Source organism: Tyto alba, unplaced genomic scaffold (genome assembly GCF_018691265.1).
Source record: "Tyto alba isolate M040663 unplaced genomic scaffold, T.alba_DEE_v4.0 Super-Scaffold_9, whole genome shotgun sequence".
NCBI lineage: Eukaryota > Metazoa > Chordata > Aves > Strigiformes > Tytonidae > Tyto > Tyto alba.
This window is the reverse complement of record NW_024881330.1, coordinates 41323272-41343931: the sequence shown is the minus strand read 5'-3', so window position 1 is coordinate 41343931 and position 20660 is coordinate 41323272. Positions and strand designations below refer to the sequence as shown.

The 20660-nt window shown below is 42.7% G+C and overlaps 1 protein-coding gene across 5 annotated transcripts in view; it reads left to right on the top strand.

The window, feature by feature from the left end:
- Positions 1 to 1007: 1007 nt before the first annotated feature.
- The window catches only part of FAM110B (family with sequence similarity 110 member B), a 114659-nt gene continuing 95006 nt past the window's right edge, over positions 1008 to 20660 (top strand). For 2 of the 5 annotated variants that reach the window (XM_042786151.1, XM_042786147.1), the window contains exon 1: positions 1008 to 1102. The gene's annotated coding sequence lies outside the window, so the exon portion shown is untranslated. Of the gene's footprint in view, positions 1103 to 3405; positions 3509 to 6557; positions 6634 to 20660 lie in introns of all 5 variants that reach the window. The other 3 variants (XM_042786148.1, XM_042786150.1, XM_042786149.1) reach the window with 3 other exon arrangements.

The following is a 20660-nucleotide window of genomic DNA, read 5'->3' as shown; positions in this document are numbered from 1 at the left end:
TCTGTCAATCTCTTCGAAGCACGATGTGAATGAGCAGAACGTCTCCCTTTTCTACTATTTTAACTGGCGTGACAGGGTTGCATGCATTGACTCAAGTACCTGAAATGAAGAACTGAAATCAGGAAGGCTGGAGGAGGTTTATGGGATGAGCAATGCAGTACCACGGCAAAAAAAAAAGAAGAAAAAAAAAAAAAGGTGCTTTCAGAAGGTACTTTAATGATCAGCGAGCAACTGGGTGTGTAGATCGATAGGTGAATAAGTGGCAACGTTTGAAAGAAAATCTGTGAACCACCCCAGACAATGGGATACAGGTGTATCTGAAATTCATTTTTTAATAGGTTTTGACGGCTGCCAAGTGCAAAATGCTAAGCAAACAGTCTTCACGATCCCATCTACCCTCTGCAATAATAAAAAAAAAATAATAAGAAGAAGGCCAAACAAAACCAAATCAGCCTTAATAGAACAGGAGTCCCCGGTCGGCTCCGGAGGCACGAACAGGCAGCTGAAGCAGCGTGTGGGCTGACTTCAACGCCGGATGCCGAGCATTTGGCACAGGTGGAGGGGGGTTTTCATCACAGACCCCAAATTCACTTCAGCGAAGTGACACCGTGCCTGCCAGGAACAATTTTGGGGCAGGAGCAGCGCCCAGCTTGCCCCCCCGCCGCCCTCCCCTCCCCTCCCCTCCCGGGCGCCGCTCGGCCGAACAAAGGGCGGCAGCGGCGGGTCCCCTTTGCGCGGGGGCGGGCAGGGGAAGGGGCGATCCAGCCCCCCCGGGGCTCCCCGCCCCGCCAGCCGGGCTGGGCGGCCCCCACGCCGCGGCCCCCACGCACGGCCCGGCCCGGCCCGGCCCGGCCCGGCGGCGTGTGGGGAGGAAGCGCCGGCCGCGCGGCGGGCGGGCGGGCGGCTGCCAGCCGCTGGGCTCCCCCGCCCACCGTCTCCTCCCCTCCGCCGCCGATCCCCCGCCCTCTCCTCCTCCTCCTCCTCCTCCTCCTCCTCCTCCTCCACCACCTCGCGGCGGCGGTTTGCTCGGCCCCGGTTCCCTCCTCTTCTCTTCTCGCCGCCGCCGCTTCGCCTCGCTCCTCTCCGGGAGGCTCCGAGGACGGTAAGGGCGGCGGCGAGGCGCCGGGCCGCTGAACGCGGCGCCGTCCCTCAGCGGGTTCGCCCCCCGCTTGCTGGGGGCGGCAGCGGGCGGGACCCCCTCCACCCCCTTCCACGGCCGAGCCCCGGCGGGCGTCTGGCGAGGGGGCCGGCGGCGTGGGCGGGGGTGCGGGGCTGGCGGCGCCGCGCTGCCCCGGGGACGGGCGGGGGGGGGGGGGGGGCTCGTCCCCGCCGGGCGCTGCGGCAGGAGCCGTCCTGCCCTGCCCGAGCCGTGCCCTGCTCGGGGGGGGGGGTCGGCGGGGCGGGCGGCTCCCTCCGGTGGCGGAGAGCAGCCGCCGTGGGGGTAGGTGCCGCGGGTGGGTTCCCCGCGCGGAAGCGGGGCCGAGCCGGTTTCGTCCCCCGCCTCTGGGGGCGGCGGTTCCGGCCCCCCCCCCCCCCCCCCCCCCCTCAGCCTGCGAGCGGGTCCCCGGCGGGGCTGGCAGGGCGGTTTGGCTCCTCTGAAATTCCTCGCTAATGTCAGGGGAAAACACATGGCCCTGGAGAAAGCCGCTGCTGGAAGCGGGAGCTGTTGAACTCCCGAGTCGGTGCGAAGTGGGAACTCGCTCCCCGGGCTGCCCCTCTCGGGGGGGGCTGAGCACACGGCCGCCCCCCCTGCTCGGGGTCTGCCCCGCATCTGTCACAGCACTGCCTGAAGCTGGGCCTGCCGGCGCCTGGTTGTGTTTCAAAGTGCTAATCTGACCTAAAGAAAACTTTAGCTGGAGAAGGGAGGGAGGCTTATCCGAGAGGTAATTTACTTAAATATGTTGGTGTTTTTTTTTTTTGTTTGTTTTTTTGTTTTTTTTTTCCCCTCGCTCAGACAAGGCATCTTTGAAAAGAAGGGAAAGAAATGGAATTACTTGTGTCTTAGGGTCCAATATATATGGCAGCTCATAGGGGACAGAATAAGGTTAAAACTTTCACAGACCTGGGACTGGCAAATTAACATCTCCAGCGAAGCGTAGTATTAACATTTTTAAACTTGAATTTTACAGTCATTTGCATGTTGATCCTTGCTTGTATTTGAAGTCTTCAGTTACTGTGTTTGGATACTTAAGGATTAAACGTCTCTTTGTGCTTAAAGTGACAAGGCTACTGTGTTTTGTCAGCAGCAAGATAACTTTCTGTCTAATGTAGATCTTTTTGTCACTGGGCTGTAAATACGGGCTCTGTTTGTAAATCTGCCCCTGATTTGTTGGCTGGCTTTGCAAATGTCACTTCAACTTTTTTTTTTTTTTTTTTTGTAAAACACCTGTATTGATTTAATATGATACTGGGTCAGATTTGGCATTTATAATTTATTTCACATTTGTACTTATGTGCCATAGGAGCCATGCTTTATAAAGCAACTTGTCCTTGGTTCTGCCTATAAAGCCTGCTGGCTGATCTTGGGGCTGGTGTATAGGGGTGCACAGCTTGGCTTGTATCTAATGTGAAGTGTCCTACTTACTTAAAAATGTTGGGAGCTCTAAAAGGGTCAGTGTAATCCATACCACACGTGCGCTCAACTGACCTAGAATTAACAAGATAAAGCACCTTTAAGCACTTCTGGAATAAAAGGTGGCACGTTACATCCTCATGTGCAACTAACACAATTAATTCCCTTTTCGAAGTGTCCAGTGCCGTGCTCCTCAGATTAGGGGGTGGCTGAACACTCCGCTTCTCCAAAAGCTCGAGAACTCGTGAGACTGGTCGTGGGAGCAGGAGGCACCAGCAGTGTGACTGAGCTGCCTGGGGAGATGGACCTGGTGGTGGCCGGGGAAGGGGGTGCAGGGACCACCATCAGTCCTTCAGAGAGGGCGGGCAGCCCTCGCCACGACGTGGGGCTGTTGGAGCTGACAGAGCTGCCTGCCCTGCCAGGGCCCCCGTTTTATCTGGGTTAGTAATTTGGGATGTCGGTTGATATTTCGTGCTGCGGTACTGAGTCTCCCCCTCTGTGGGTTTCAGCCTCTTTGGGCAGGAGGTAGCAGGCAAGGTGCCTGTGTGCCGCAGCGTAGCTGCAGGTATACCAGGAATGTGGTGGTTAGTGTGATTTACTGCCTCGATGGAACTGATAGCCTGGGCCAGCAAGTTCACTCTGTTGTACAGGAGGCCCAGACTGCCCTCGTGCCAGTGCGTCCGTGCTAAGAAAATTGTATCACAACCTAAAGTTAAGAGGGAAACGGTGCTTTCCAGATTCATCTGGAGACTGTTCGCTGTCGCTTTGCCAGGGTGGTTCGTTGTGTTCTGCTGCCGCACTTTGACATCAGCTCCCTCCTTCCCTGCTCGCAGGCTTGTGATGCACAACCTGGAGACATCAGATCTCAAATTGCTGCTGGAGGTGATTAATACGGGCGCAGTCTTCTAGGGGACAGGAGGCGGCTTTCTGTTAAAGGTTTGGGTTACGCTCCAAAATCTGGAGGGCTAATGTTGATTTAGTGAGACGAAACAGAGTCAAGTCATAGAACGTAGCCTCACAAACGTCTTCTGGTTGCTCAGAGCTACAGAGCGCGTTTGAGATGCGGTGCTAGCATATAAAAGGAAGATGTTTCTCAAACATGATTTTTTAAGTATGTTTCCCAGGGGTGACGCAGTTAGATTGGAAATCCCTACACTGCAATATCATAGGATAGATTTTTGCCATTAATTGTTGTGGAATGCAGAGTAAGTGATGGCTCATGTTTACAGTCTCCCCAGAACTAGAACAAGTATCTTTGAACCCTGGGTAAGGAATGTCTCTGGCTTCTCCGTGGCTGACACTGGGTCTTGCTTTCCACTGCTAGATTACGGCTCCGTTCCACAAGGCCTTAAGCACATGTGTTGATTAGCCACAAGTTAATAATTTTCAATTAAACTGAAGGATAAGTATGTGTCAGCTACAAACTGTTTTTATTTCAAGGAAGTTTTATTTTAGCCGGACGTGTTCTGAGAAGTTAGAGTAACTAGTTTCTGAAGTCTACATGGCTGAAGACATGTAGGAGTTAGAGGTTTATTAAAAAGAAGAAAAGGCTTGGACTGTCTTAAATGAAAGGTACAACAGCTGCTTGGAAACTGCATTTTAAGGAGGAGGAGAAGCTTGCCAAGTGGGACTGTAGACCTTGCTGGGAGAATAAGATACTGCAAATTACCGGAAAACCTGCAAGGAATGAAGCAAAGGAGGAGATTGATCATCAGAGAGCAGAAACTGCAGGGATAGCACATGAATTGCCAAAAGCTAGAGCATGGAGAAACTTAAGATGAAGAGGAAAAAAATAAAAAGAGAAGATAACTTGGCTATGATGTTGTGAAAACCAGGTTATAGTTGAAAAATATGTCTAATGCCTCCAAAATTAGCGGTTGTAACCAGTTTTAGTTAGGGATGAGGATTTGAATATGGGAGAAAGATAGTGTGCCGAACAGAAATGACCAGAATAAATGTCTTACGCCTGCTTTCAGATTTAAGTCAGTCAAACTAAGGAAGCAAAGACTCTCTGCTTTAAGGGGTCTAAAAGAGTTGGCGCAGAACACTGGATCCAGGTTAAAAAAAAAAAAAAGAAAAAGAATCAGTTGTTGTCTGTTAAGTTGAGTGTAGCAGTTGATAACAGTATAGCCAAAGAGGTATACTTGAATTTATTTTAAAAGGAGAAGAGAATGAAATCTGTTCACATGTTTTACTCTGATTTTAGTAGTATTCAAGGATTTAGAACAAATTTGAAGTGGAAAAAGTAATTAAGTATACAAAGATAAGTGGAAAACAGGATAAAATGCATCATGGATTTGCCACAATTAGGTCACGGAAGACTAAAGTCATATTATTACTGGTTAAATGTTGAGTGTCCTAGACAAATGGAGCAGAAGGCTTCAGCTGGATGTGCGTACACCATGGCACGACACCGTAACATGACTAACTTGAAATTATGAGGCTTGGCTAAAGAATGGTGAGGTAGCTTGGGAGAGCAACCTGAGGGAGAAGTTTTTACTTTGGCTGCATGAATAAATGAATTATTGCTATGGACCGGTATTAGTGGGGGGCTGGTCTTTTTGCTTCACAGTACTGGCTGAGGTAATTCTATGCAAAGGATGGCTGTTGATGAGGCAAAGTTAGGACACTTAGCACCGAGCGGGGTTGGATTATTGCACAGGAAAAACTGAATGCCTGTGATGACTGAAGCAATAGGAATGAGAGGAAGTTAAATAGCTCTAAAAGTGAAGTTATCTACTGAGCGATTATTAACAACACATCTGCTATCAGTTGGCAGGTCATCCCTTAAAACAGGCCTGGAGGAAAAGGCCTGAATACCGTTGTCAAACAGGGATGAGTCTATTTGATGGTGAGCATGAAATGAAAGCAAATGTGATCCTCGGTGGGAGATTTTCAGTGCAGATAGGCAAGTTATTGTGCAAGGCATTAGGGAGACTTCATGTCAAATACTGTACATAGTTCTGCTCACTTGTGTACGGAAAATATTAAATTCTAGTGGAACATGTACAGGGACATCCAGACTACAGAGATGACGGGGCGTGTACATTCTGGAGTTAGATGAGACCAAAACTTAAGCTACGCTGCCTTTTGTAGTTTAGTAATGGCAGAGAGGGGAGATAGCATCTACTTATAAATCCCCAGGGACAAATTCTTGGAGAAGAGGAAGGGTCATAAACTGAAAGCTCCTATGTAATTTTGGGTTAAAAACTTAACATGCAGGAGAATGATTTGATGGCTTGTTGAATGAATGTTAGAATATTGTACTTGGGGAATTCAGAATGAGTGCCCTAACTGTCAGATTTTAGATGCCCAGCTGTATATCTCTTAAGTCCCAGTTTATGTTTAAGTTCGCAGTTCAGGTAACTCAAGCTACCATATATTTTTTGCTTTTGTCTTCACTGCTAATCAACAAAAATAGAATACACTTCAGTGTAGGAGGAGTGATGAGCAGAAATGATTCTTTTGGGGGAGTATGTGTTGTCTGGTCACTTGATGGTGAATGGAATTTATAACAAGTAAAAATCCCCATCTGTGGCATTACTAGCCGCTGCTTTTTCTTCTCTTTTTAGAGTATAATGGAGTGGGATCAAGTATAACTCATGAAATATTAAAGATAACCACAAATTAATATGCGTGGGACAGAAAATGCATAAATGGATGTGCAAGCTAGAGGTCAGGATAGCTGACCTGAACCCATAAATAAGTAAAGGGATTACTCTGTCCTGTTGAGCATGTGCCTGTATCTATCCTCTGTCTGAGTTCATGCTCTCTGGTTTTAGGAGGGCTCGGTGGCACTGGCTGCGTCCTCCTGTTTGAGGACTGTGCTCCTGGGAACAGCAGTGGGGAGGCATTGCCTGGGGGGGGGGGGGAGGCTCGGGCAGAGCCTTTCATGGTGGGTGAAGTTGCGGGGCTGCTGAACCCCACCCGGGGTGGGGGCTCCTGCCCGAGAGGACGTGCGCGTGTCTGTGGCTTCGTTTTGCAGGTGTAGTACCTGACCCAGGCGCTGGTGCCGAGTTGTACCGAGGCCAACGCAACCCAACCGCTGGGAACACCTTGAGGTATGAGATACACCAGTTCACTTTATCTAGTAACTGTTGAAGGCTTGTCCTCCTTGGCGTGTGCCTCACAGAAAGTGTAATGATGGTGTATGTGGTTTGAAGGCTACACCATGTTGACTTAATTTGATCTTTGCTATAGCATCAAGGTCTGGCCATTTATAAGCTCTCCTGTAGCTGGGCTTTGTATGCCCAGTCAAACTTCTGACAGTTTTGAGATGACTCTTCCAAATTCCTTTTTGAAGAATGTATGTCATCTGTGTGGACATATCTTGAGAAGAATTATTGGAAAAAAAAAAAAAAAAAGCAGGTGTTTTATGTGTATCTCACAGCAAGACTGATGTCTTGATACTGCTTTATGTCTACTTGTTTTGGATTTATAAGGCAGGTGTCTTCCTTAGAAATCATCCAGTTGCAAACTCCTTTCCTGCATAGTTTATTAAAACTCTGAACTATTGAATTTTAGGTGTTTGCTTTAAATGCATGTGTTTTTTCTTTAAAGAGGAGCTGTGTAATGAGCTCAGTGTGTCAGCATCCCCCATAGGAAATAAACATGAAGAGATTGTGTTGAGCCATCAGAAGAATAATTTAATGATCCCAGGGAAAATGGAATTTATTGTCTTGGTAGCTTTTAGCATGTATTGTTAGGCTATTCACTTATTGTGATTTTTTTCATTTGTTCCTATTGATCTTTTATATGAGTGTTGGGTGTATCATTAAAAAAGATGAGACTAGGAGTACGCTTTGCATTTGCATAGCATCTTTTACTTGACAGCCTTCAGGTTCCAAATATTAATGGATGAGGTGAAAAAGTTTTATTTTGGATTTACAAAGGAGAGATTCAACCTAAATTCAAACAACCTCTAGCAAATCAGAGAGCAGAGCATTTGTCTCCTGATGCTTTGCTGTGTTCTTTAAAAACAAAATCACTTGAATAATTTCCTGTTACAATTTGAGGTCTTGGAAAAGTCTGCATTAAGAAATGGGAGGAAATGTTTCGAGGCTTTATTGGACAGGGAAGATAACAGCAGCATCCAGTACTGTCTGCAGCTCAAGCAGGTGGAAAGGAATATCCTCCTTGTTAATAGGTGAAGGAACTGTGTGTTTGTGGTGAGCGTGGTCAGACTGGGAAGCGGAAAAATGGATTGGAGCAAGGAGCAAGTGGTGTAAGAGGTGGAGGTAAAACCGGGACCATGCACACGTGAAAGAATACAAGAGAAAATGGGATTGAGAAAATGAGAATTGTGGAAAGACTGTGAATGAACAAACTGGTGAACAGAGAAATGAAGGAGAAATTCTTATATGTTACGCGTGAACTCAGTATGCACATTAACTTGTGTCCAAATTAAACTGGAAAGCTCATGTTTTATTTATTGCTGTGATGTAACTGGGATATCTATTCGCTGGTTGGGGTTGCACTGTTTAGGAAAGCATATTCTGAATGAATAGAGGTTACAGTAGGGAAGGAACAAAGCAGAACCCTAGAGTAAACTGCAGGAGAACGTTTTGGATGTGAGTATTGTTAAACTACACAGTGTCTTGCATAGTTCAAAAACAAAGCAAAGGAAACCAAGAGTTATAGACAGAAGAATGGGGAAAGAAAGGTTGTTCTGCAGCCTTCCAGTGGTTTAACTTTCAGATTTCCACATGGTGGGGTTTTGTGCAGGTAGGAGCTAAGAGTGTCCTGTTGCGAAAGAACCATTGGTAACAGGGTCTGCCTCTTTGTCCAGTACCTCCACACAGTATTAGAAGAATCTATTTTAAATAACTACCCGAATTCCTGAGTGGACCCAGACCTTTGGATTTGTAATGACCTTTGTATGTTGTCTTTCTCTATTTGACAAGTTAATCTGTGCATGTTACTGTTGGGAGGTCAGGGGCCCACTAGAAACAAAACTGTTTCTCACGTGCATATATAGATATAGGCAGCTTAAACTAGGATGAAGGAGAATTGCTTAAGTAATGGTTCAGTAGCGTACTTTTGAGATGGTGATGATAATATGCGTTTTATTCGTACTTTCTTTTTATATATATATAAAAGAAACAGTCTGTCAAATAGATCACAGCAACATTGTTTCTCTTCTTGTCTACCTCCAGTGGTTTTAGACCAGCTTTCTAATATCTTAACTAAGAACATCTTGTCACTTTCCCTGCATGCATGTACTTCAAGATTACATTTAGAAAAATTCAAATTTAATACTAACATTTGTAAATTAGTCATGTAAGTACAGGTAGTTAAAATGTGATAGATTTCACTTGCATGTTGTATTTAATGGCAAGATTGTTATTATCTGTGTTTTGCCTTTCTGAGCTGTAATATTACTGAAGTATATTACTGTTGAGTTCTCCCAGTGTGTTAGTTTGGGATGTTGAATGATAATTGCAGAGTGTGACAATCCTGAATGAATTTAAATGTTAGGCAGTGTGAATGGGACTTCCTGGGTAGCTTTTGCTCCATTTGGATGGAAGTTACTTTCTCACTGAAGACGACTTGTGGCTGTTAGACTTCTTTCTACATAATAAAACTTGATCCAATATGTAGCGACTTACTGATAAATCAGTTAATTCCATTAATTAATATCTGCAAATCAGAAAATAGAATCCTAGTTCTGCAACACGTGAGATTTCGGTAATGCGTTTGTATAAATGCTTGGAGGCCATTTGCAGATGACCAGGTCTGCTCACTCAGATTTCCTGCAAGACCTCCAGACAAGCTTTGCTGAAGGATTTCAGATGTTTTCATTAGTTTTCCCTTTATTTATTGTTACTTTGTTGTCCCCATCTTGCAATGTTTGCTGTGCAAGTTCAGGGGCTTTCCCCTGTTATAGTACTGGACTACAACAGTAAAACTATAACAGTTTCAGTAAATGAAATGATGCATTATAGCTTGAGCTTCAGAAGTGAATTTCCCCAACCATTGTGTATAGCCATACATTTCAGGCATATTTTTTTTTAACCCCCTCTTTCTTCCTGTTTGATAGACTGTGAGGAAAAGAAGTTGACTGTAATGAAGCACAGCATATAGGAATGCACAATGTAAGTGCTTGGATTTGGAGAGAAAATGTTTTTTCTGATATTTGCTATAATGGTTTGAGGTGTTCACCTGTGATGGTAATAAACAAATTTGTGCAGTTAGAAAAAAAAATCATAACTGTGGTGTTGTTTTTTTTTTTTCTGATGGCCTATTTATTAAAGGAAGTTTGTGCTATCACAAAGTTTCTATTTTAGGAATGAGATATCTCCTTTTTTTTTTTTTTATTTTTCCTGTTTTATTGAAAGATGATCAGTGTAATTTCTGTCTTCCTTCCCTCTCCATCCCCCTTAAAACAAAACAAAACCTTCAGTCCTTAAACAAAAGTGTCTTTGTTTTTACATTTGTTTTATGAAATTGCTTAAATCCTTTGGGAAAAGCTTTCCTCTCACAGGAAGAGGGGAAAAAAACCCAAAACCATCCTAAAGCCAAAAACAGCAAGCCTGCTACCAGACATCACAGTGTTTTGCTATCTGAATAGTAGCAGATTGCATAAAAGAAGCAATTTCTCATCTTAATGAATGAAAAGTTCAGTTGCAGAAATGCACACAAATAGACATATGGTTTTTGCTCAGCAAATGTAAAATTGGTAGCATTCGGAGCAAAAATCTGCTGCATACCTTTCTTGGAGCTTCTTTGGACTGTCAGTGTCGGGAGTGGAACTTTAAATAGGGTATTTCAAAGCCCTGAGATGTGGCAAGATCAACTACTCTCTGCTGGCCTTTCTGATTTTTTTTTTTTTTTTTTTTTAATTTTGAAACCTTGGTTCTACATCTTTGGGCTGTTCTGATGCTGTGACTTCAGTTGTGAAGCCATCTATCCTGGTACAATAGACATATATGAATTAACTTCTCCTGATCTAGGAACCTGGCAGCTGACACCAGATGTGAGTTAAGTGGGAGAATGAACCATAAAGACCAAGAACTATGTGATATACCATCCTGCTAATTTGTCTGCACGGGCTTTATCCAGAAAATATACTAAAGTGTGGGAGTGCTGATGACCTAGAACGAGATTATTGCAGCAGACTTTCTCCCAAATGTAATAAAAATGCAAAATTGAGTCAGTGGCTTACTGTTCTCAGTCACCTGTATTATTATGTGGGCTGAAGGGATCAAGGATGAAGGAAAATTTTACAAGTATATGCTGAATGTGAATGAAAAAATATGGAGGACTCAACACCAGGAGGTAAGAGCTTATTTTGTAGAGTAGGAAATCAGTCCCTGGACTAAAGCAGTGGCATAGGACTGCCCTAGAGGACACCTTTGTTAGCATTATACGGAGAATTTGGCATGTGGTGGCCTCCCTGGGACTCAGTGGCACCTCACATAGCATCTCCTCGCATCTCCGGCAGCTCTTGAACTTTGCTTGACATTGCCTCTGTTCGTGGCCAGCGCTGCCACTGTGCCCCTTCTGTCCCCAAAGCCCGTGCTGCATGAACATTTATTTACAGCAGGCACTGGGCTTGGGTGTAACTTCCATACTGTGCAGCCAGCAAACAGATGTGTCCTCACGACTGGCTTATCCACAGCGTGAGGGTGAACCCGCGTGTCGCTTCTTGGACTTGCTTTTACACCCTCACCTCGCAGGTACACGTGCCTGTCCTCCTGGTGCCCGGGAGGGGAACTGTGCACTCCTCGGTGCCGCCTGGAGTAGCGTCCTTACTGCTCATAAAGAGGTGTGTGCGGAGATGATTACATGGGTATTCACCTTAGATCTGAAACATTAAGTGCTCTTCATGAAGACCAGACCAGAGAATTATAGGCTAGGGGGAGATAGAAGCTGATTTAGCTCATGCTCTGCTGGCTAAGCAGCATTAATATTTTCATTACTTGGCCCAAAACGGAATAGGCAAAAGCTGTGGGGAGATACCCTGTCCCTCAGCTATGCTGGGTTTAATAAAAGACAGGATTTCTCCTTCTAAACTCTCATTATCCAAGAGCTGCTGTGAAGGTATCAAATGATGCTGTTCAGATTGTTGCAATCAACTAATTTGATTTCCATATTACTTCTGGACGACTGTTACTGAAAAGACTTTTTATAAGGTGCCCTGCCCCAATATGAAATCAGATCCTCACACTCCACCTTCTACATACATTTTGCTGCATCGTGTGGACTGCACTGCTCAGCCAGAGCAGGGAGGGATATTTGCCTCCTATGCTATCACTACTCAATACTAATCAAATGCTACTAATGGCGATAGGCTCGCTTTACTGCCAGATAGCAGGATGATATATATTTTGGTCAGAGAGTATTGGTGGAGCTGCAGAATGGAAGAGCTGTAGACGCGTGCTCACTCTCCCAATACCCTTTGTTCCTGTTTTGCTGTGAGGCCAGAACATTTTCCCTGAAAACTTTCCTGTAGGTATTGCAGCTGAGGTGGGGCAAGGTAGAGAATGGCGGGACAAAGACCGGTATCAGAAAAGTCCTGGCAGTGTTTGCACCTAATAATTGTGCTGTGGCTTAGGAGCAATCGTGGTTAGTATCGAAGTGCTGCAGGCCAGTGGCATGTCACCCATTGCTGTGGTTTAAGCCTGAAGGAAATGCAGTGTGAGTTGGACAGAAAGGCAAGGATGTCAGTTTGTATAATGGCAGTTGTGACACAGATACTGTCTGATGCAAAGTTGGCTGCTGTGAAGTTCCAGTCTTTCTGCTATGTCTTTCCCATGCCTAGAACTTCCACTAATTCAAAGTTGATTTTCTAATGAGAAACAAAACCTGTTCCTTAATCAGTGTGATTTGCTTTCATGGAATACTCCATTCAATTTAGTGCAAATTGTAAAAGCCGTTTAATATTTGAAAATGCTGTTCTCAACATTGAACCAGACTGAAGAGTGCTCGCAATCCCTGTGAAGTCTTCCTTCAATGAAGTGTAATTTGGTACCATAATATACTGAGCTGAAAGAAGCAATAAAGTAGTTCTGCACTTAGTACTTTTTACATCACAGTTCTGGAGTTACAACAGTGGGTTTACCACTGTTTTCCTAATACCTTTCTCTTCTCATTAGGCAATATATAGAACACTGAACTTTTAAAATCTGCTTTAAGTGTTACTCTAATAGCTGATACGTTAGAGTGGAGAAAATATCCTCTTGTTCCTCTGTAGAACAGTCACATGGATCCAACTTTTTTCTTTATTTGAAGCTGTTTTGCAGAGTTACACGGAGCTGCACAGATCTTCCTAGGCTGGGATTTTTCTAAAGTCAATGTCAGAACTCACTTTTTCATACTTGCAAAGATTGTGGTCTCTGACAATGAGATATACCTCACTTTAGTTCTGTTTATCTTGTTCATCAAGTCGAACAGCTCTTACAATTATTATCCATGATCAACTAGCTCATTGGCATGACAATTAATAAAAGTATAAATGAGAATGTGTAAGAAACTCTGTGGTTGCCGCCCTACAAACTTCACTTCTACTGAGTGTTCTCCAAGGATAAGGAAGAGGCAGAGTGATTTACGGTGCTAGGGTATGGCTGGGTTAATTCTGGATGCTGTGCTTTGTACCTCTGAAGGCTCCTGAGAAAGAAGGGAGTGTGCTGTTGGGTTGCTGTCCAGCGTCCCTTTCTTTTTTTAATATTATCATGTCTTTGATCACAGCTTCACAGCCTTTGGCAGCTTAGAGTGTAGGAGAACTTCTTTCCCCTGCTGAGAAATTGCAGAACGTACCTGTTTAATTGTTTTCAATTACATGATGGTTTTTGTTTAACCAGTTCTTTTCTGACTTGGGAAGAAAAGGGATGTGTTTTTCACGAAACCTGTGTATAGCTCTTTCATATGATTTGAAAGCATGTTTCAAAACCAGTCTGAATTATCTTGAATTATATAGTTGGCCTTCAGCCTGAATACGTATGAAACGTAAAGTGACGTAAAATGAAGATGTCTGGTTTATGTTGTCTGCTCATAAAATACAACTAACTAGTCACAAGGGAAAATCTTCTTGGGGAAAATAATCAAATTAAGTACTGCCTTACTGTCTCTGTTGTTACTTTTCTGTTGTTGTTTTACATTGTTTTTGTTATTTTTTTTTTTTTCCTTCTAACAATCTCCAGGACCTGTATTTAAACTAACCAACCATTAATGTTTCATTTTTGATGTCTGTAGTACTTTTACCTTTATGCTAATGTATGTAGATGAATGGGTCAGGACTTGACCTATATAAAAAAAGTGCCTTAATTTTCTCCTGTGTACATTCCAGGGTGTGGATATTTAAGTTAAAAAAACAAAACCAAAAACAAAACAAAACAAAAAAACCAACAAAAACAAACAAAAAAAACCCAAGCCAAAACAAAAAAAACAAACCAAACCAAAAAACCCTGGTGTCTGGTGTAGTAATTGTATCTGGAGACTGACACTTGTGAAAGGAGTGCAGTTGTCAAAATAGCCACCACCTGATGCCTTTTTTTCCCGTCTCTGCTGTAAAGGCAGGTCGTGGAGATGCATCAGGAGCGAGGCAGAGGGGGAGTGCCCGCTCAGGGCAGAGTCTTTCTTCAGTCCTCCATTCAGTCCTGATGGCAGGACACATGCGTTGGGCTTGTCCCTGCAGCGGGGTACGCCTCATGGCCATGCTCCCCAGTGCTCTTGAGAAGAGGTAGCCCCTGGGAAGCACTGTGGATCCCTGATGTGCCCCAGGTCTGGGATTCCTGCGGTAGCACATGGTACGTGGCCTGGCCTGCCTTTCCCCTGGGATTGGGGCTCAGCTGGCCTTTGGGTTGGACCACAGGGTCTACCTAGCTATCCCTCCTGGATCCTTTGGTGTCCTCAACCTCTGGTTCTCTCGGGGATGCTCAACAGCTGATTTCAGGGGCTAATGGGCCAGGAGCCCAACCCTGCAGAGCGCTTGCAGGTCACAGTCAAGGTTTTACATTGTAGATTGAAAGTAGCAATCCCCTTGCATAAAACACCATGAGAATATACAAACCGACATTCCCAGGCAATCGCACGTGCATGAGACAGGGGAAAGGAGTTGACAGAGGAGCTCTGGTTTATGATTTGCACCACTGACTGTGGGACCTGCAGCATTCCTCAACATTCAAGAAACATGTGGATGTCTGCAGGTAATCTTGAGTCATCTTGGAGACAAAAGACTGAATCCTCCTCCCCATCCCTTGGTATTTTTGCCATAACATGATGGTGTCCACATGTGTAAATGCACAAATAATATTCTTTGTTTAAAAGTCCTAAACGTTTCTGTAGGGACCTGATCTCATCTTCTAGATGAGCTTTCCCTTTCTGCAGCTGGTTTGGACTGAACCTGGGGAAGCAGTTGCAGTACATGGTCTGCATCCAAAGGAGAGGTGTTGCTCCTCAGAGGACCGCCAGCTGTAGTAGGAGCGTAGTCCTGAGTGGCTGGGCTGGGTTGGAACTTGTGTCCTGCCCTGGAGTTTGGAGAGGTTATCCACAAATCCTGAGCCTACGGCGTTGCACCCCCATATCTTCTGAAGGGTGCTGAACAGACTGGTGATAAGGTGAAATATATTCCCCAGGTCCCTCTCTCAGGTATCTCCTAAAATACCTCAAATGCTTTTACTTCTCACTTACTGTCTGTCCTCTGAATTGCTTTGTCTGGAAGTAGTTGTAGAAGTTCTTGCTGGTGGTGTAAGATAACTTGGCAACATCTGTGAGAAAATGGTTATATGGGAAAGAGGTTATTCTGAGATTTTTGTCTTATCTGGAGAACTACCAAAAGCTGGGAAGTGCAAAATATGTGTGGTGGATTTTTTTTTTTTTCCCCCTGAAATTTCACACTGCTTTTCAAAATAAATTCTCTGCCTTTAAGTGGGTGAGTCCTTGCTCAAAAGTAGTGATTCCCAAATGTTCGTATTTGAGCCAAGAATAAAATTCTTTTTTATGCAATCTTTTCAGAGCCTGCCTTTGAGAAAGAAAGAATTCAGCAGTCTTCTTTTAGAGACTTTATTCTCTTTATAGAACTTGAGTTTGCTTTTCAAAGGAAAAACTAAGAATTGCAGTGAAGATGCTCCGTTGCATTTTTGGCTTGGTTTTATGCAGGATAAAGCTGTTTAGCATTTAATACAGTAAGCTGTTTAAAAGGATAAGTTATATAATTACCATGACGTTTTAAATAACCATTAGTATTAGTACTTGATTGCCAGTAACAGCACACTGTAATAATATTCAGAAATTAGCAGATACAAAATAACTAACTGAGCTTTTCCTCTTACCAAGCTGAAAATCAAGGATGTGGCTTTATAAGTAGGAAAATGGTTGAAGATATAGTCAGATTTTTTTGAAGATGTTTCTTGATTTTCTTTGTTTATTGCCATTTGCATATCTTAATTATGTAAAAGTCTTCAATTTGGAAGCTGAAGTGTGATTTTACTTCTTTTAGTATCAGATCAGTGAGTGCCAGTTTTTAGGAGCTTGTTAACTTGCCTGTGACAGTTTCTTCATAGCTCAAATATGGAAGCTGATGTCTGACTGCTTTAAAGTAATAAAATTATTTGTTATCTTTTAGTATCAGATCAGTGAGTGCCAGTTTTTAGGAGCTTGTGAACTTGCATACACCATAAAATTCTCTATATACTTAGAAATGTGATCCTGTAGCTTAATTTCAGGCAAACAATCATGCCTATGGTGTATGGAAACAAGTAAGTTCTCCCTTGCTCTGTGATATCTGTTGGTGGACTCTGGAACATGAAGTGGTATTAAATCAGTGCTGATGGTGATCGGCTTGTCACACGTGCTTGAGAGGGAAGGCTCAGAAAATAGCTTGAAAACATTTCCACTGTTATGTATTGTCAGTGGTGGCTACAAATGGGATAGAAATTGAACCCAGTTCATGGATAAATCTCGCTAAATTAAATTCTACTCTATTTTAAGAGAAGCAGCACCAAATGTAAGGAAAATGTCTCTTGCTGCTTTGGTATTTAAACTTTTATGACAAAATGACTTAGGACTGAAAGCGGTAGTTTCAGTCTCAGTGGAAAATGGAGACTTCTCAAAGCTGCTGCACTGGAAAGTATATTGTTCTCTGTGGTTCTACTTTTTTATTGCACTCTATTCCAAACCTGTAATCATAGGATTTAGAAACCCCTCCCCATGAACTTTTTAATAGTGGCCCAATCTTTCCGTGAAACAAAATGGGTCTGTGGCCTTCTGAATGGCTGATGCTAATATATCTCCCAGGTGTACCAGAAGAGCTCCCAGAGACAGCAGGAATTTCCGAGGTCCTGAGCCCGGCTGGAAGTTTCCTGCTGTAGCACCTAATGCAACTTCTCTTCACGCTGTAGTATACAAGTATTGGAAAAGATTGCATGAGGCACAAGGAGATGGTATTTAAGGATGAACATTCCTCTTTTATTAGTCATTTTGCAGCACCAGATAAATTATACTGTCTTTTAAGATTATTTCATTGTTAGGGGAATTCCATTGTGTTTGAAGGATTCCTCCTCCGTTCATGAAGACCTTTACCAAGTGCTTAGACTTCATCAATTAATCCAGGAATTTACCGAAAGGTGATGCAAAGTTCACAGAATAGTGGTGTGATATGACTGTGTCAACTTGAATTGTTTAGTATGTTCGCAACAAGAAGGCTTTCTTCTGTTTTCTTGAGCTTTTTTTCTCACTGTCAGGTCCATTCCCAGGAACGATGGGTTGAGTGTACGTGTGTCACAGCCAGGTATCATTCTGGCAAAATCACTGACAAGCTGATGTGTGTGGTTATTGTTTGTTTTTGAGGAAGGCAGATATTCTGCTTCCTAAGCCAAAAAGAAACTTTCCTCAGACAGGGCTTGATCTTTTTGTAAGTATTTTAAATCCTGCTGTATTGCAGGTGCATGCCCAGACCACATGCTGCCTGGTGATGGCTACTTCTGTGGACAGGATTAGAATAGAGTTTCAGCCCTAATCCTGGGTTTCCTGTGCAGATTCACTGTACAGTTTTATTCCTGTTTAGTTTCCTGTATGCTAAAGAGCATGCTTTTATTTATACTTGCTCTCCAAAAAAAAAAAAAAAAAGGCACTAACAATGGTGTTTTGATTTTTATTGTATTGATAAACCATGTAAAGATTTATGCCTTTTTTTTTTCCTCACAGACTTTTCACAGGGTAGTAATTATCCATATGCTGTGCAAATTCTTACGGTAAAAGGAATTGGTTATCTGTTAATTAAAACCAAATGATAGCAATTTTAGATTTAGGTTATTTCAAAGTTTCAAAATTATTTAGGATCTGAAGTCTTAATTTTTTTCAGTGGATGCCTTAGTCTACTTTTAGTTACTTTTAAACTCTACAGTAAATGTATATGACTTCTTACGTACAGATGATATCCTATAATAAAAAACCCACAGCTTTTGTCTTTCTCAGGGCTTGAGTTGACCTTCAGAATTTTGTGAAATGTGAGAAATAAATTGACCACTTTTTTCAGTGATTTTACTTTTTGTACTTCTTATGATCCCTGCAGTTTTAAATGTGGTTTGCACAAATTGAACCAGGACATTTAAATGTGGTTTGCACAAATTGAACTAGAAATTTAGCCAGGACAAAAACCTTCAACTAAATTTGGTTGTTAATATGCTTAATTGATCAAGAAGTTGGTAAAGGGCTCTTTTCTCCTTACACAGTTCCTTTTGTTTATCCTCAAATTTTTTGTTTTTAGAGAGCTATTTAAATCATCTGTCATCGTTAATTAAAACAATATCTACCATATAAGCTGGTTTAAGCAATAAGAAAATTCGTTTCTTGGTGTTCTAAGAGATTTAAATGAAATGTTTTTGAACGGTGTAGTAATGGCAAATGATGGCTTTTTGCTTAAAGAAAAATAATACTAGAAGCATATGTTTGTGGTGTGTTAATTTTTTTGCCAGGTTTTCATGTCCTAATTTCAGTTTCTTTACCAGTCTGTTGAAAGGTTGGGGTTGGTGCCCTGGTGAGACCTCTGAGGGTTGGTGTGAAAATCTAGAAAATCTGAAGTCAAAACCTCAGAGATTTCAAACTCTCTAAGTCAATAAGATTTTTGACATGGAAATGGAGTTAATTTAGATTTGTGATAGCACCCACTGTAGTGGATGCTACAAAAATAGAAATATGTGGTAAGACATACAGGAAAGTGTATGGAAGTTAGTGTAATTACTGGGGTGCTGTGAAGATTTCAGAAGTTGGCAATTTCACTGATGTGTTTCTACAAAATGATTGCCATCTTTCCCTCATTCTCACTATACAAAAGGATGCTTAAGTGAAAATTAAGCCTGTTTGGGGGTACTGCTAATTAGCTCTTGTGTCCCACAGTGAGGGAGCCATGAGCTGCCCATCTGCATGGTGGGGGAAGAGAGGCAAGGGAATTCTTCCACGTCTGATCCATATATTTGTAATCTCCTACTGCTATTATTCAGATGCTTAAAAATATGCTGGATTCTGTTTCAAGAAGATTGAATATATGTTACTGTAGGAACAATGTTTTAGGTAGTTTAGGCAAGAAAATAGCTGTTGTATAAAAATGCTTACATAAGTGTAGAGTCTTCCATGGGTGTGCCTTTGAGACACGTTAATTTGTTTTCTGTACAATTGAGTGTTGTTTTTTTCTGATTCTTGTAGAATCTCAGCAATAATCCTTGAGCACAGAACAAAATCTTTATCCTGTGTGATTTATGTGTATTTGTCTTTTAAATCTGTTTAACAAAGTAGTGCAACAAATTTGGGATTAGCGACATGCTAGTTAGCTTTCTTGAAGGAGTCTGGGACAGAAAAATGGGGAAATTAATGTTTTTTTGCATTAGGTATGATTAGCTAGCACAAAGATTAGCTGTATCATGCATTTCTTTTCAAATGGTTCCTGACCTCACGGGTGCAAGGAAGTTGTGATCCAGCTGTAACAGTATAAATTTGGCAAAGAAAATAAGCACGGGTTTTGTGCAGATTTGTATATTTGCAGTAAAATATTCTCAGCTCACGGGCTTTCCTTTTACCTCTCACAAATTTAAAAATAATGTTGATTTTGTACTAAGTGTCTGTTGTTACACATGCCTGTTTGTATTTTAGTGCTCTTTACTGCTTTTAGTGCCTTTATTGTTTCTCTGGATCCGCTCTGACACATATGATATGGAGGGTTGTTAATACTAGTTTAAATCAGGTATTGCTTACAAAGGCTTCTGATGCATTATGAAATATGAGTTTTAAATTTCAGTAACATGAAGTTTGGACTGTAAAATCCTTCTTTTAATCTAGGCTTATTTGGTTAGGCTATGTTAAATCCATTCCTAAAAATACTCAAGATTTTTTTTTTTTATTATTTTCATTTGGGATCAAATCTCTTTGAACTGTGTAGACACGCACCTGTGCTCATTTTAATCCCTGTGTAGTTTTCATCAATTATCACAGCAGGCAAGAAGAAAATCAAATTGTAAAATGCTTTTGAAAAGTAAATACATTCAACCTGGGGTTCGGGTTTCTGTTTTAATCAAACATCATCTGTATTCATGCTCTTACACAAAGCTGGGTAAGGGAGGGGCAAGAAAAGCCTTTTTTTGTTTTCATTGTGAAATACCTGTTTTGAAGTGCTCCAGTGTATGATGAGTATAATGTTAGTGTTTGTAGAGGAAGGCTGTGTTTGTGTGTATACGGTTTTGGTTTTTTTTTTTTTGTTTTTTTAAGCCGGAGAAAATCTAGGTCAAGAGATTTCATTCTTATTAATAACTTAAGGCTTTGTTCAACAAAAAATATCCTCTATGGCTAGAAAGCTTCCTGACTCTGGAAGCGCTGGTGGGGAGGCAACCCACTGCCCTCAGACATGGATGGAAGCATTTGCCTTTCCATCAGGGCATCGAAACACTCGCTTTCCCCCAGGTGTTTTTGATCACTACCAGAAAAGCCCACAGAGGCATGCTTTTTGTGGGTTTCTCAGTGCGGGGCCGTGCTTGGGGCCGGGGGTCCTCAGCAGTTCCCACCCCATGTCCAGCCTAGGCCTCACGCCACGGCTCGGCCTCCTGACCATCGGTAATCACGTTCCTCCCAAACCACGTCTTGTGGTGTTGCTATAACAAAC